Source organism: Camelus bactrianus, chromosome 21 (genome assembly GCF_048773025.1).
Source record: "Camelus bactrianus isolate YW-2024 breed Bactrian camel chromosome 21, ASM4877302v1, whole genome shotgun sequence".
Taxonomy (NCBI): Eukaryota; Metazoa; Chordata; class Mammalia; order Artiodactyla; family Camelidae; genus Camelus; species Camelus bactrianus.
The window spans coordinates 28,832,276-28,850,087 of record NC_133559.1 but is presented as its reverse complement, the minus strand read 5'-3'; the positions used below and the strand labels follow the sequence as shown (position 1 = coordinate 28,850,087).

The following is a 17,812-nucleotide window of genomic DNA, read 5'->3' as shown; positions in this document are numbered from 1 at the left end:
ATCTATCAAGCCATGAAAAACACAGAAGAAACTTAAAAGACACATTACGAAATGCAAGAAGCCAGTCTGAAAAGGCTACAAACTGTACGATTCCAACCAAATGACATTCTGGAAAAGGCACAGCTACAGAGACAACAAAAAGATCGTGGTTTCCAGGGGTTTGGGGAGAGGGAGGGAGGGAGGGAGGAATAGATGGAGCACAAGGGATTTTTAGGGCAATGGAATTACTCTGTGTGACACTATAGTGGTGGCTACATGTCATTATGCGTTTGTCAAAGCCCATAGAATGTACAACACCAAGCGTGAGCCCTAATGTGAGCTGTGGACTTTGGTTGATAATGATGTGCCCATGTTGGTTCATCGATTGTACCAAATACGCCGCACTGAGGAGGGGTGCTGAGGGGAGGGGAGTGTATATGTGTGGGTGGGGAGGGCTATGTGCAAACTCCCTGTATTTTCTGCTCAATTCTGCTGTGAACCTGAAACTGCTCTAAAAACTAAAGTCTAAAAATAAATAAATAATAAATAAATAAGATCCTGCACTGGTGATATCTGTTTGATAGGTAAATACGTGTGTGTGTGTGTGTGTGTGTGTGTGTGTGTGTATACGCATATGTTCTAAATAGAAAAGTGATTTAACAGTGAATCACACTACTTAAAGCTCTCCCTTAATATTTAACATTTTTTTCTTTAGATTTTTAGGTGAAATTTGGCTGCTCCCCTCAGCAGGAGAATCCGGTCTTCGGGGACTCCCAGGCGGCAGGCTCCTCACGATCTCTGCGGCACGCAGCCCACACTCCCGCCCTCCGCGTATCTACCGAAGGGAGACGTGGCTCTGGTTTGCACAGTTTCTCACCTGAGCCGCACGTGAGCGCACAATGACCACCCCACGCTCTGCCTGTGGGTCTGGACTCTTTGAGGATAAGCGCTGCTGGAGAAGGGCTACGGACGTAACTCCGCACCCTCAAGGAGAGGCTGAGATGGACACAAGGACTGAAGAGCAGAACGCTTACATCTCGGCCACCAGGAGAGCAGCCATGGGCACACCGGGGCCAGGCTGAGCTCGCATCCCCAGCCTCGGGGTGGGGAAGGGACACAGGGCCACAATGTTTTAAAAAGCGATAGGTGCTTAAATTCTAAAATCGGTCTCATTACAAAAGCACAACCTAACTAAATAACCTCATCACACGCCTCCAACTCCACAGGCAAACAAGCCCATTGCAAACAAATACATCACGTTTTGCTTGGCTCAGAACATACATTTAGCAAATTCACTTAAATTCTTAAGGAGGAAACTTTATACTAACTTGTAATGCCTAGACTGTTTCTGCAGTTTCTCTTCCCATCAGTGAAGAATTGAGAGATTCCTTGGAGTTTCACAAACTGGTAATCTGTCCCAAAGTTTTGATAATAGAAATTCTCTAATTGATGGGGCTTACATTTTTAAAGAGCACACTTGTCTTCTACTCATGGGTTTAAGGGCCCCAGTACCCCTGTGGTTCCTTGTTCCCAGGATTTACTAGTCCTTTTAAAAATGAAAGCCCGCCATCTGGTTTGACCGAATGCCAGTCCATCTGGCTCCCCATCACCCGATTCCAGCAGGTTCTAGTTTGCGCCCTTAGGCACTAGGCGCCCCACCCCCGCCCCACCCCATCCACCTGCTCCCTTCTCGAGCTCATCAGCCTTATGGACTTCTTGGCCTCCCGAAGAGATTTTCCACTGGCCTCCGCCCTCCCTGTGCCTCTTCATTCTGTCCTGCACCTGCTATTTAGAGGCCTTCCGGGGCTACCCTTTGTTTTCCCAGAGATAAGAACTCAGATTAAAATGTACGCAGCCCCCGGTGGGCAAGGCGGGGCTGGGAAGTGGGACTCCTAGTAAATAAACAGAGTGGGATTTCTTGGCTCTCTCTTCGGCCACCATCATAGCGCGCTGTGTCCTCATGTTCCCTTGAAACAGACTCGGCGGTTTATCTCAGTAGGAGAGATGAGGTGGGTGCAGTGAAGAGTGGGGCTGCTGTGCCTGCCACGCTCCTGACTGGGGTGACCCCGACCTCCTCCTGCCAGCCCCAGTGACTAAATGTGGGTGTGATCTTCCTTTTGTCCCAGTCTGTGTTCGTTCATTGACTCTCCTTCTGGTCATCCTGGAAATACTGCATCTTTTATCTCCCAGCTGGAAGCTCAAGAGGTAGAAACAAAAGGGAAGCATTTACAAGGGAAAGACACACATTTTACTGCTCCTGATAGCTTTCTTTCCGGAGATGAGTGTACTAAAAAATTCCCTGACCTTCCTCCCCCTTGGCTTTACTTCAGATTCTCATACTCTGCTGCTCTTCCTCTACATTATTTTCAGGCTCAGGGCCTAGATGCTGGCTGGGATGCCACAAACACCCATCATGGTTCTGCTCCCAGAATGTGATGCCACAGGGGGGTGCGGTCAGACGGTGTCCAGGAGGACCAAGCCACTTACACTGGTGAGTAAGCAAGGTTCCTTCTCGTTCATTAACCTGGTACCATCTGCTCAAAGACCACACAGACACTTCTCCCCGCCAGCAGAGTGACCAGAGGCTCACAATCAGGACGAGCACGATCAGCTGGTAATAACTTGGAGACCAGAGAGAACCATCAACAGTAAGGCATGCGAAACATGGAACCTGCCTAAGTGTCCATCAACAGACGGCTGGATATACAGTGGAATACTACTCAGCCATAAAAAGAATAAAGTAATGCCATTTGTGGCAACATGAATGGACCTGGAGACCGTCATTCTAAGTGAAGAAAGCCAGAAAGAGAAAGAAAAATACCATATGAGATCTGACATGAAGGTGTGGAATCTAAAAACAAAACAAAACAAAACAAAACAAAAAGACACAAATGAACTTATTTGCAAAACCAAAACAGACTCACAGACAGAGAAAACAAACTCATGGTTACCAGTGGGGAAAGAGGGTGGGAAGGGATAAACTTCAAGATTTGCAGATACTAACTACTATATACAAAATAGATAAACAACAAGTTCCTACTGTAGAGCACAGGGAGCTATATTCATATCTTGTAGTAACCTATAATGAAATGGAATATATGTATGTATATGCATGACTGAAGCACTATGCTGTACACCAGAAACTGACACAACATTGTAAACTGACTGTACTTCAATTAAAAAAATAAATAAGGCATGTGTGTGTCAGCGCACATGGCCCAGGTACTCAGGCTCAAAGACGGCAGTCATCCCTGACACTCCTCTGCCCGGTCCACCAGCAAGTCCTTCTGGCTCTCCCTTTACAACATATCCTGAATCCTGACACCACTCATCACTTCCACCCCAGCAATGCAACAGCCATTAACTCCTCTCCTGGCTCCCGCCCCACAGCCACAGCGGTCCTGTTCACGCCGCTGCTCGGCTCAGGGCCCTCCCCGGGCTCCCACTGCTCTTTACCCGGAGAAAAGGCCGAAGTCTTACCCGTCTCACGAGGCCCCAAGTGACCTGCCCCTGATATCCCCGGCCACGACTCCCACACTCACAGTCTCCCCAGGCCTCACTGGCCTCCTTCCTGCTCCCCCCACACACCAGGCATCCTGCTGCCTCTGAATCTCTGCACTCGCTCCGCCTCGCCCCACGTGCAGCACCGATGGCACACGCCCTCGGCTCCTGCGGGTCTTTGCTCCAATGTCGCCTTAGCAGTGAGGGCTCCCCGACCACCCTGTGCAGAACCACCACTAACACCGCTGCTCCGTTTTCCTCCACAGCCTTTAACACCTTCCAGCATACTGTGTAATCAACATAGTTATTGTGTTCATTGTCCATCAGAACATAAACTCCGCGAGAGCAGGACTTTTCTCTCTGTAGAGCTTGAAACAGTGCCTGGCACCCAGTAGGCTGAGAACAAATGAGTGCTCCAGCGGGGTTCCCAAAGGCAGGTTCAGTTTTGTGTCTGCAAACGTACCATCTGGGTTTTTGCTTATGTAAGTGTCTTAACCCACCTGTGCCTTCATGTCTAACATTCTAGGAGGATAAGGAAGCTTGAGGACAGCTGTGATCACTGCAAAAATCTAAAATTAAAATGCAAAAGAGGAGGGAGGGTGGAGCTCAGTGGTAGAGTGTGTGCTTAGCATACACAAGGTCCTGGGTTCCATCCCCAGTACCTCCATTAAAAATAAATAAATAAATAAGTAAAACCTAATTACCTTCTCCCAAATAAATAAAATAAAATGCAAAAGAAATAGTTTTAAGATCTCAAAGCGGAGATCTTGAAGGTGTAAGCAGTATGAAAATGCAAAAAAAAAATGTATACACAGCTTTACAAAGGAGATGTTTAGAAGCAAGGTAAAATTAAAAAGCCTGTAACCCTCTGGAATTTAACAGACGAGCGAGGGAACAATTATTTGCCCCCGTGCCTTTCGTATCATTAAGGAGAATTAAAGCCTTACAGAAAAGAAAGTAGACTAGTGTTGGAATCAAGAACTCTTTAATGTTCAAGCTAGGTCATTTGAGAGTTAGTTCTACCAGATTAAGAGTGTTTCTTTGATGTTTCCTGGCCCCTCTCATAGCTTCCCATCAAAAACCCAAAGTCAAGTTCAATTCATTTACTCCAGGGGAGTAAATAAAGAGTGTGTATGTATGTGTTTAATTAATGAATAGCTACAGACAAACCTGTCAACAATGTCACCTCCAATTTCTGCAAAGCCTCCCTAGGATTTAAGATCAAAGTCCCCACCTCTTAAGAAGGCTTACCAGTGAGAAACTGCCCTTCTTCAAATGGTAATTCATAAACCTTAAATTAAAATACAAATTGTTGGAATGACTTTTTACATGGTTTCTCTCTCTCACAAGGCAAAAAAAGATTTTAAAATGTCTCCAAAACACAGTCTTAAGCAACTCCATAACTGCAGCCTTAAAATCACTAGAAAAAGAAAAAAAAAACCCAACATAATGTTTAACTGGCTGCTAATGTTTCAACAGGAAACAGTTATTTCCAGAGGGGATGGATGTATTGTTTGCAGCCTATCTGGGGAGATAAAATGTTTACTGTGTGTTTTTGAAGGGAAGACCAGGGATACTTGCGGCTCCAAGAAATCTCAGGATAAAGCTATCCCCAGGGACAGCCTTTCTGGTGGGGGAGCCCTCTAGCCTCTGCTCCCTAACAGAGATGCCTCAGACACACCAGGCCACAACGGAACTAACCTGAAGAGCTTGCCAGTCTCCACTTGATTACGGCAAGAGATCCAGTAAGACCAATAACCGCAGTTAATGATTACTGAGCGCCCACTGTGTGCCAGGTGCTGTGCGAAGCTCTTCATAGGGGTTGTTTCATTTAATTCTCACGTTAACCCTTATGCCAGAATTATTTTTATTTCTATTTAATGAATAAGAAAATGAGGCCCAGAGAGCTTAAGTCATCTGCCCCTGATGACATGGGGGGGAGGGCAGAGTGCGGTGGTAGAGCGCACGCTTAGCGTGCCCGAGGTCCTGGGTTCAGTCCCCAGTACCTCCATTAACAACAACAAAAATGCACAGTAACAAAAAGAGAAAAAAAAAAGAACAATCCCAGCTTAAAAAAAAAGACACAGCTGCTAAGTGAAGCAGGGATGTGAGCCTCGGCGGTGAGACTCCAGACAGAGCCCAGCTTCCGAGTCACTGCCTCTCAGACAGATCGTTGTTATTTGGTTGATTTATTCTATGTCTTCTGCCACCAAATGACAAATTCTTTAAGGAGAGAAACCTCGAGCTTTTCATTCATTCACTCACTCATCCGTTTGTTCACTCATCTAGTCCTCGTTCAATGAGTATTTGTTGCAGCCTACGTTCTGGGGCTGTTCTGGGATTTGGGGACATGGTAGTGAACTAAGCGAAGCCCCCGTTTTCACAGGGCACACTGCAGTGGGGGTAGATAAATGATGAGCTAATAATTAGTTACTACGCACTAAGTCAGACAGTAAAAAGTGCGATGGAGAAAAAATAAAGCAGTGAGGGTGCTCAGACGTGACTGGAGGGCTGGAGGTGGCTGCTTCGAATGAATGTCCAGGGGAGGCCCTGGACAATGTGACATGTGACAATGACTGAAGGCCTCCAGAAGGTGAGGGAGTGGGCCACAAAGATCTCCAGGAGAAGAGCCTTCCAGGTGGAGGGGAGAGCTGGTGCAAAGGCCCTGGGGCAACGGTAGGACGGTGTGCCTAAGAAACATCCAGAAGGCCAGTGAGGAAGGAGCAGAACAGAGTAAGTGGGGGCAGAGAGGAAACTGAGCCTGCGAGTGGTGGGGACAGATCATGAGGGCCTGGTGGGCCATGGTAAGGGCTTTGGTTTTGAGATAGGAAGGAAGAAGGGCAGGGCACAACAGCTAAAAGAATGAGGAGGGGGACACAGCCGTGAGAAAAACAGGATAGGACAAAACCCTGCTGGAACCAGCTAACACCAAGATGGTGCCAAGGACGACCCCTCCATTATACTACTAAAAACCACTCCCCTGCCATGACAGGCACCGTGACAGTTCCGGGGCTGACCACGAAAGGCCAACAAGTGAGCGCGTAGCCCAGTTCCTGAAAGTCCCCGCCCCTTCCCCAAGATAGCTAGAACATTCCTCCCACTCGTTAGCATATAAAGTCACCCAGCCCGCAGACAGCCCCACACCCCGGGGCCCTCTTGTCCGCCTTCTGCCTATGGAGTGTGTCTCTCCCTGAATAAACCCGCTTTCATTCTGCTTCGGCTCACTCTTGAATTCTTTCTCACTCGAACCCAAGGACACTCACTTGGCGGAGTGTCCTGGGGTGTGACATTTCCCTCTCCTGTGACATCTCCACTCTTTTACCTTGCTCTCTGCCATATGTCCCGAGCCCGGAGTAGAGCCTGCTCTTAGCAGATGCTCAATAAACATTTGGTAAATGAATCAATGAGTGCCCTCTGCTGCCACGAATGAAAGAGAGGCTGGGGAGGGAAGAACAGAGAGGAGGCCGGCAGGGCAGGGGGACCTCACATGCAGCCGCAGCCTCAGGGGCCTCTGGGAGTTTTTGCTCTTCCAATCACCCCCAGCCCAGGAGCAGCTGAGGCTTTTTTCTTTAACTGACCCAGAAGAACACAGGTCAGGTATGAGAAAAATGTTCAGAAGCTGACCTTGACTCGGGAGACTGACACGGTGCAACAGTCTACAGGTGTCTGCAACACCCAGCGAGGCCTCTGTGGACTGCACACCACAGTCAGCACGAGGGTGGTTTTTAATCCCTCTGAATAATCTCCTCCATGGCAGGCACCTCTCCACCCAAGTGTGACCTGAGAACGGGGTCATGGCCACCAAGTCTACCTTGGAAAGGTCCTGTTACCCCAGGGGAGGCATTTATTCAAGGAGAAAACAGAGGTCAAAGACAACAAGGCAAAAACTCCTTGTTCCCTAGCAAGAAAGGAAGGGGCCAGCGATGCTGAACAGAGAACCTGGCGGGTGCTCTCACTCACAAGGTCTGCTTCTCTGTGCAAAGTTTCCCCATGACTAGACAATGCTAGAAGACCCAGCAAGAGCCCCAGTTCCCCCTCTAGGCCTTTGCTGTGAAGGGCCCTGCCCGCTTCTTGCCCTTCGACTCACCACGTTATCTCTGTTAGTCCCTGACAGTTAAGACAATGCTGACAGCAAAAAGTACCCAGTGTTTCTGTGCCACGTGACAGTTACCAAACGCCACGAGATTTCCCCTGAGGATAATACCTTCACCCCCAGCCCCAACCCACAGCTGTCTGAAAGGGAGACCAAGAAAAGAACAAAGATTTCACAATCACTATGGACCAGAGAAAGAAAACAAAGTAGTGTCTCTTGCTATAACTTGCTTCTCATTCACATGTAAAGTTATTTCTTAAGTCTGATAGCTTTCATGCCCTTGCCATAAGGTTTCTTCCACTTCCTATTCCAAGTCCTGGTCACCCACTTCTCTTCCTCCCCCAGAGCTCAGGGGCTAACCAGTGCCTCCTCCTTCCACATGTAGGTTGTAACAGTTCTAAACCATCCATTGCAAACCTGTCTTGTTAGCATGCTACAACTGGACAGAAGAAGTAGGTTAGGACTGGGGGGAGGGAGCTGGCGGCACCCTGACAATCACAGAATGTGTTAAGAAGTCGGGATTTTCCTTGCATTTCAGATGAATTAATACATTATTAGCAAGTCAGCGCGAGCCTGCGGCTCGGTTTTCCCCAGCCGCAGAAAGCTGCTATGGCAGAGTTCTTCACTATGAACAATGCTGTGTAAAACCAAACACAAGGACGCTGAGTTTCAGGTCACGGCATCCCACCAGTTTTAGATCTGCTTTTCTCCCCTGCACTTACAAAAGCTCAGTATAACATCAATTTATCTCAATTGGTGCTTGCTGGCAACCTTAGTAGAGACCAAAAAAAGGGAAAGAATTAGGACTAGGAGTCTGATGTCATTCTCAAGGGCTAAGTTCATCAAAAAAAAAAAAAAAAAAAAAAAAGAAAGAAAGAAAAAAAGAAAAGAAAAAGAAAAACAGAAATATCAAATAAAAGTAATAAGAAAAACATAAAATTAACTCAAAAATAGCCAATCCCTTTTCCTTTTCAAGTTTCAGAGACATACTTTTTTTTAATCATTAAATTTAATGAGATTGATGAATTTACTTTTCAGAACCATACTTTAGATACTTGCCCCATCCACAATATAAGCCAGGAGTGGTACTCTCCTTGGACTCATAGTGGCCACCTACGTGTTCCCTGCCATCCAAGCCTGGGAGCCTTTGCTTGGAGAGTCATAACCGCGGGCCCCTGGGTGAGCTTAGGGAACCGTAGGGGTCCCCAAGCCATAAGCAGTCCGGTAATGTGCTCTTTTTTCTCTAGAGAGAGCCCACACTGTGTAGCAGGTTCTTAAAGGGGTTTATCATCAACCCCTCCCACCAACTGCTAGAAAATGGTCAGAACCACTGCTTTAGATGATCAAAGCTGAATTTACAGCTTTCCAGGAACCACTCAGAATGTATGTACCTTGCCTTTCAGGTTTTTTTGGTCAGTTTTGTTCTGTAGTTTCCAAACACAAGCACATTTAAAAAAGAAAAAAACCTGCTGGTATTCTTTTCTTAAAAAAGAAGGATGTCCTGTCTCCCTTTGCCAAGTGAAAAAAAATTTTTTTAATCAACTTCATAGAAACATTTTAATCTCATTTCTTTCCCAAGCTGGCCTGCTTGGATCTGGGACGAAGTCTTTGACAGCCAGTGTCCCTTTAGGGTCTCCTTTAACAGAACCACCACTGTCGTCCACAAAGCTGGGGCCCTGCTGCCCCACCGCACGTTTCCATGGAGAATTCCCACAGCGCTGCCGGGTGAGAGGCAGGCCCATTTAGCCAAAAGTGAAGATGGGCCAAAGGCAACCAACCCAGCAGGCAAGGGAATTTATTTCCATTTGCCCTCACGTGATTACGGCTGAATGTAATTCTAAAACAGCACCACATTAAACTTTTCTGGTTAACCCACAGCAAAGGCACAGCTGCAGGGAGGAGAGAGTTAACAGCGCTTGTCAGGCTGAGGGTAACCACCATGCTTCTGGGGCTGAGTGTGGGGGCCACGGCTGAACGCGGCACGACGCCGTGACAGAGCAAAGGGAAGGTGAGCCCCCACCTGACCTTCAACTTCCCCGAGCCCACGAGCACAAGATTTTTGGGGTCAGTCTCCCTGACAAGAATTCCTTGTCTCCTATCAAATTACGAACAACCTCCCTAATAGACCAAAAGTTTATTGATGATATATTAGTTTTCTATTGCTGCTACAACAAATTGCCACAAACCAGTTACACAAAATTAACAGAAGTCCAACACGTCTCCTTGGGCTACAGTCCAGGTGTCAGCAGCACTGTGATCCAGAAATTATAGGAGGTAATCCGTGTACTTGCCTTTTTTAGCTTCTAGGGGCCGCTTGCATTCCTTGGCTCAGGGTCCCCTTCCCCAAACTTCAAAGCCAGCAACACAGCATCTCTCCGATCCTGTTTCCATCCTCGCATTTTTTTCTCTCTCTCTTTTGCTTCCATCCTTCACTTTTAAGGATGCTTTTGATGACACTGGATCCACCCAAATAATCCAAATTAATCTCCTTAGTTAAAGGTCAGCTGGTTAGCAACCTTAATTCTGCTTTGTCACGTAACCAAATACATTCATAGATTCCAGGGACTAAGACTGGACATCTTTGGGGTGGGGGCATTACTCTGCCACGGGCGGGAATGTAAATCATTACGGACGTTGTATCTTCTATAGTTTTATGAGCTAAACTCTTTTTCTCCCCTCAATAAAGCAAGAGCATAGGACCTTTCACGATGGACAGGCCCTACAAAAGTTCTCAATGCTCTTTCTGATGTTAGGAGCATTTCAATACCCCCAAAGATTCTCATAGCCCTTGTTACAACCCTCTTTTTCTCTTCTATCAGCAAATACTTTCATCTTTCTGATAGTCACAAGGAATAAGTTCAATTTATCTTTCATCAATCTGCCTTTTTTGAAAAAAATCCTGTAACATATACACCACTGAAGGTGTTCTTGCCCATGTGGTCTCAATACTTAAACCTAGAGAAAACCTATTGAAACTCATCTGCTATAACAAAAATCTTAAGAAACGGGCTTCATTTTCTAATAAATTCTCACCCTAGTCAGGATTCCAGTATGTCTGCATCTAAAGCTAAAAAGGGAACAAAGCAATGTTAGGATTTCCTGAAAGCTTTCCCACTCTATGAATGGAATGCGCATCCTGGAACCAACTGACCAATAAATCTCAACTTTTTCACTCATGGGTGGGACAAAGGATTCAATGGCTGAATCAACCACTCTGTTCGTTTCCATCTGATTTTGTTGGGATTTGAGGAGGGAAGTTACTAAAATAAATGAAGAATGGCATGGCATTCTCTTGAAAAACGTTCCTATGTAACTAGTAGAATTTAGACATAAATAACTCTGACACGAAAGTGTCGGGAAAATCATATTAGTGACATTTAATGTAAGTGTTACTGTTGTAAGAGACAAGCACCTGGGGGTGACTTACGGTCGTCACCAGCATAAGATGCTGTGAGGCCCTCTAAGTAGGTTCAGTTCCAGGATCTGCTCCCTAAAGTGTTCTCTGCTCATAAGCCCCTCTCCTTGGACCTAGAAGAGCAGAGGAAAGATACTAGAAGCCTTGTCTCCTACTGAAAGAGAAGGAAATAATAGAATCCAATGAGCACTGCATGCCAGCATGCATCTAGGAATATTTGGCAAATGCCTAGTCTAATTACAGAACTAAAGTTTTTTTAAAAGCTTAATTAATTTTAAGTGAGGTTTAACAAAAAATAATTTGAAACATATTGTAAGCAACTCAAAAATGCCAACCCAGCTTCTTATGCTAAGGAAGCGTTTGAGAGCTGAATGGATTTGTGTTCAGAGTTTTTGAAAGGAGGTTCACTACAACCACCTCACAGCTCTCAGAGGAAGAGGGGGAGGAAGGTTTTTCTTAAAAGTACACATTGAATAAAGAAAATGAGAAGATAAGCTGCAGACAGGGAGAAAACATTTGCAAAAGGCATATTTGATAAAGAACTGTTATCCAAAATGCACAAAAACTCTTAAAACTCAACAATAAGAAAATGAGCAACTTGATTAAAAAATGGGCAGAAGAGGACTTCCAGTTTCCAGTCCATCATGTAAGGAACTTAGAAGTCCCCACTTTAACCTAACAACAAGTAAAAATCTGAATAAACTGAAAGGTCAACAGCTCTTCTTAGATCCATCAAGAAGTCAAGTCACAGGGCAAATACTCATCTGCTAAATCTGAACAGATAGTCAGGCAGATACAGAGGACCACAACTTAACAGAGCAGAAATCTCCATGGGAACCAGCGCCAGGGTAGGAAAATCTGAACTGTAATTGATGCATTGCTGCAGGTTCAGTGTGGACAAGTCTAAGAGAGAAAAACTCCAGTGGGACCCTGTCATAGGGGGGCCACCACACTTTTGTGAGTTTTACCTCCAGGAGCTTGACCAGGTTCTGAGAGTTAATACAGGAGAAGTCTCCTTGTGCTTTCAGCAAGGGGAGGGGAAAAGGAACCATTCTGAGATAGACCAGAGCACTCCGTTCCTCTAAACAACACCTGCCCTCAGAACAAGCCATTTTATCAGAATCTATCCTGCTGGGGTTTTATCAGAGCTTAGCCTACCTAGGGGAAGGAAAATACCTGACTCTAGTCTTCTCTAGCCTTCCACATGAGGGAAAGGAACCCCTTATCTCCAGCTCCATCAAGCCATCCTTTTCCTAAAGGAGGAAAGAAAAACAACTAAGAAGCACTAATGAAGTTCATGATCCAGAGGTACAGGCCAATCATAAGACTAAAACCTAATCATAGGACTGTGGAACACTCCCCACCTACCCTACCTCCACGTTGCAACTTCATTACTGAAGCCCAACTTCCTTTTACCTGGTACATCATAGCCACCTTTTATCAAGAAATTATAAGGTATGCTAAAGGGCACAAAACACATTTTGAAGAGACTAAACATCAGAACCAGAGTCAGATATAGCAGAAATGGCAGAATTATCAGACCAGGAATTTATTAAAACAAACAAACAAAAAACTATGACTAATATGCTAAGGAATTTAATGGAAAGAAATAGACAACATAAAAGAACAGATGGATAATATAAGCAGAGAGATGGAAATTCTAAGAAAGACTCAAAAAGAAATGTTGGAGATCAAAAACCCTGTAATAGAAATGAAGGCTGCCTTTTATGGGCTCATTAATAGACTGGACATGGCTGAGGAAAGAATCTCTGAGTTTGAGGATAAGAAAATAATAGTTTCAAAACTGAAAAGAAAACAAACAAGTAACAAAACAAAACAAAAAAACTCAGAAAAACCAGAAGAGCATATCAAGTACTACAGGACAACACAAAACATGTGACACATGTAACAGGAACACTGGGAGGAGAAGAAAGAGAGGAGAGAACAGAAGCAACATTTGAAGGAATAATGACTGATAATTTCCCCTAAATTAACATCAGAAACAAAAAACAGATCTAGGAAGCTCAGAGAACACTAAGCAGGATAAATGCTAAAAATACTACACCTAGGTATATCTTATTCAAACTTCAGAAAACCAACAATAAAGAAAAAATCTGGAAGGAAGCCAGGGGAGAGGAGAACAAACATCTTAACTAAAAAGGAGCAAAGATAAGAATTAAATCTGACTTCTTTTCAGAAACTATGAAAGCATGAAGGGAGTGAAATACTTAAAGCACTGAGAGGAAAAAAACCACCAACCCAGGATTCTGTACTCTGCAAAATTATCCTTCAAAAGTGAAGGAGAGATAAAGACTTTCTCAAACAAAATATGAGGGAATTTGTTGCCAGTAGCTCTGCCTTGCAAGAAATGTTAAAAGAAGTTCACAGAATAGGAAATGATATAGGTCAGAAATTTATACCTACAAAAAAGTCACACGAGAAGAAAGAGACAAACTGAATAAACCTATATTATTAAAGAACTGAGTCAATAATCAGTAACCTCCCAAAACAGAAAGCACCATGTCCAGATGGGTTCACCGGTGGATTCTTCCAAACATTTAGTAAAGAAACTACAGCAATTCTCTACAATCTCTTCCAGAAGATACGAACAGAGGGATTACTTCCTAACTCATCCTATAAGGACTCCAAAACCAGACGAAGATATAAGAAAAGAAAACTACAGGCCAAGATCTCTCATGAACACAGATGCAAAAATCCTCAGGAAAAAAGTAGCAAATTAAATCAAACAACATGAAAAAAAATTATACACCACAACCAAGAGGAATTTATTCCTAGTATGCAAAGCTGGTTCAACATTTCAAAATCAGTTAATGCAATCCACCATATCAACAGGCTGAAAAAGGAAAATCACATGATCATATCAACAGATGCATAAAAAAACACATGACAAAATCCAATATCCATTCACAGTAAAACTCATAGCAGACTAGGAATAGGGGGAAATTTCTTTAACTTGATAAATAACATCTACAAACTCTACAGCTAACATCATACACAACTGTTAGAAACTCAAAGCCTTCCCAGTTAACAAGGATGTTTCCTCTCACACTGCCTTTAAACACTGCACTGGAAGTCTTTGCTAATCAAAAAGACAAGAGGAGGAAATAAAAGGTATAGACTGTGAAGAAAGAAAGAAACTGTCATTTTTTCAGATAACACAACTGTCTATGTAGAAAACCTGAAAGAATCAACTAAAAACTTTTGAAACTAATATGCAGATACAGCAAGACTGCAGAATACAAGGTTAACATACAACAGTCAATTGCTTTCCTAAATACAAGCAATGAACAGTGGAATTTGAAATTAAAACATATTACCCTTTATAGCAGTGCCCCCTCAAAATTAAAATACTCAGCTATAAATCTAAATATAAATATACAAATCTATATAAGAAAACCTACGAAACTCTGAAGAAAGTTATCAAAGAACTAAATAAAGGGAGAGATATTCCATGTTCATGGATAGGAAAACTCAATGTTATCAAGATGTCATTTCTTCCCAATTTGATTTATATAGATTCAGTGCAATCCCAATCAAAATCCCAGTAAGTTACTTTGTGGATTTTGACAAATTGATTATAAAGTTTATGTGAAGAGGCAAAAGACCCAGAATAGCCAACTCGATATTGAAGAATAAAGTCAGAGAACTGATTCTGCCTGACTTCAAGACATGTTATAATACTACAGTAATCAAGACACAGTGGTATTGGTGAAAAGAAAGACAAAGAGATCAATGGAACAGAATATAGGGTCCAGAAATAGACCTGCATAAATACAGTCAATTGATCTTTGACAAAGGAGCTAAGGCAACACAATGGAGCAAAGATAGTCTTTTCAACAAATGACGGGTGACAGAACAATTAGACATCCTCATGCAAAATAATGAATGTAGACACAAACTTTGGACATTTCATAAAAATTAACTCAAAATGGATCACAGACTTGAATGTAAAACATAAAACTTTTAGAAAATAATGTAGGAGAAAACCTAGATGACCTTGGGTATGACAATGATCTTCTAGATACAAGACAGGCACAAATCATGAAACAAAAAATTGATAAACTGGACTTCATTAAAATGAAAAATTTCTGCAAAAGACAACGTCAAGAGAATGAGAAAATAAGCTTCAGACTTGGATAAAATATTTGCCAAAAAAACAAAAAACAAAAAAACAAAACCACATCTGATAAAGGAGTTTTATCCAAAATATATAAAGAAATCTTGAAACTCAACAATAAGAAAACAAACAACAGAATTTAAAAATGAGTAAAAGACCTGAACAGATACCTCACCAAAGAAGATACACAGATGACAAATACTATATGAAAACATGTTCCATATGTTCCATGTCATTAGGGAACTGCAAATTAAAAACACAATGAGATACAATTACATACCTATTAGAATAGCAAAAATCCAAAACACTGACAATAACAAGGATGTGGAGTAACAGGAAATCTCTTTCACTGCTAGTGGGAATGCAAAATGGTACAGCCACTTTGGAAGACAGTTTTAACAGTTTCATACAAAACTAAACATATTTTTCCCCTATGATCCAAAATTCTTGCTCCTTGGTATTTATCCAGAGAAGCTGAAAACTTATGTCTACACAAAAGCCTGCACATGGATGTTTATAGCACCTTTCTTCATAATTGCCAAAACTCAGAAACAACCAAGATGTCATATAGCAGGTGAATGGGTAAATCAACTCTGGGCCATTCAGACAATGAAGGTTATTCAGCACTAAAAAGAAATGAGCTACCAAGCCCTGAAAAGACACGAAGGACCCTAAATTGCATGTTACGACATGAAAGAAGCCAATCTGAAAAGGCTACATGCTGTATGATTCCAACTATATGACATTCTGGAAAAGGCAAAACCATGGAGAGAGTAGAAAGACCAATGATTGCCAGGGATTGGGGTGGGGGTAGGGAAGTAAACAGGCAGAGCACAGACGATTTTTAGGGCAGCAAAATAATTCTGTGTGATATTATAATGATGGATACATGTCATTATACATTTGTCTAAACCCATAGAATGCACAACACCAAGAGTGAGTCATAATGTAAACTATGAACTCTGGGTGATAAAAATGTGTCAATGATTTTAACAAATGTATCATTCTGGTGGGGGATGTTGATAGTGGAGGGGCATGGACGGGGCAGGAGGTATATGGGAAGTTCCTGTAATTTCCACTCAATTTCGCTGTGAACCTAAAACTTCTCTGAAAAATAAAGTCTATCTTTTTTAAAAGGACACATTGAGCCCTCACTGCCTTGACGGTAATGGTATGAGTCTACAGATTTATTTGTCTCTCCCACTAAACGTAGGCAGAGGCTGGGTAATGTTCACTGGCGAATCTTCCAATGTACCTGCTCATAATAGGCATGAATAATAATAACCATGATTTATTTGTTAGACAAATGGTTCCTCAGCACCTACTGCCAGGTCCTGTTCCTCTCTAAGGGTACAGCAGTGAGCAACAGACATGGTCTCTGAGTAGGAGAGGCGACCAGGAAATAAGCACGATAAACAAGAAAGGTAATTTCAAATAGCGGTAAGTGCCATGAACAAAGGAAAACAAGGTGATGGTAATCTCTTAAGCACTTAATACTTGCCAGCCACTATACTAAGGCCTTTGTATTATCAAGCTTAACCGTCATAATAATCCTACAAATTAGGGTTATTTTTCATTCATTTTATAGGTAAGAAAACCGAAGCTAGTAAGATAAAATAGCTCGCCCAATGTTGCAGAGCCACTAAGGGGTGCAAAACTCGGGTCAAATCCGTTTTCTGACTCCCAAGCCCATGCTTTTAACCATTCCTGTACCTCAGGCGTAAATCTCATGACCAAAAGACAGGAAAATTGCTTTTCCCGTAAAATATCCTACACCTCTGAAAGAAAAAGGAATCATGTTTGGCATTTACAACAAAATCTATGGAGATAAATAAAAATGTTTTCAAGCTTTCTATTTGCTCGCCTTCTCTATGCTGTGCAGGAAGTGGCTTCACTGGCAAGGGCAGCTCCGCCCTTGCTGGTTATTGGTACATCACCTTTTACAGAAGAAGGTGTTACTACTCCAGGATTTGGGGGTGGGGTACCGCTCGGAGGTAGAGTGCATGCTTAGCATGCCGAAGGTCCTGGGTTCAATTCCCAGTACCTCCCCTAACAATAAATAAAGATTAAATTAAAAAAAAGAAAAGAAAATATAGATTTTACATTATTATCCTCATAGGAGTATATATATATTTGCATAAACCCTCTCAAGTTTCTGCATTTTCTGTATATCTACCCTCCCAGAAGAGTTCTCTTTGGCAAGTAGTGGATTCACATCAGGGGATTTGGTCTGAGTACACCAAACAGAAACAGTCCATTCACATCAACCCAACAGCAACCTTGATGACCCATGACATATCTAACCACCTCAGACCACTGGCCAATATCCACTTCTGTTTTGGAAATACCTCCTCTCCACCCCCCACCCCGCAAAAAATCCTCTCGTTGTCTCTGTCACAGAGCCTAGCTCTTACCTCCCGAAGATTGTATCGATTTTAATTATACACATTTATTTGTCTACTTATTTAATGTTTCTCTCAGCCATGAAGCATGAAGAGGGCAGGAGTCAGAATTGGTCTGTCCATCACTTTATGCACAGCACCTTGCACAGTGCATGGTAGATATTAAACACTTGGTAAATATCATCTGAATGGCTAAGTGAACAGAAGCATTGATGTGCAAGTGAGCTGCTCACAACTGTGCGAAGGGAGTATCCCACAGGAAATGCAGCTTCCCAGGAAAAGCA

At 43.1% G+C, this 17,812-nt stretch overlaps 1 protein-coding gene across 3 annotated transcripts in view; it reads right to left on the bottom strand.

The window, feature by feature from the left end:
• Positions 1-17,812, bottom strand: part of RGL1 (ral guanine nucleotide dissociation stimulator like 1) — a 257,819-nt gene that overhangs the window by 58,996 nt on the left and 181,011 nt on the right. The window lies entirely within an intron of this gene.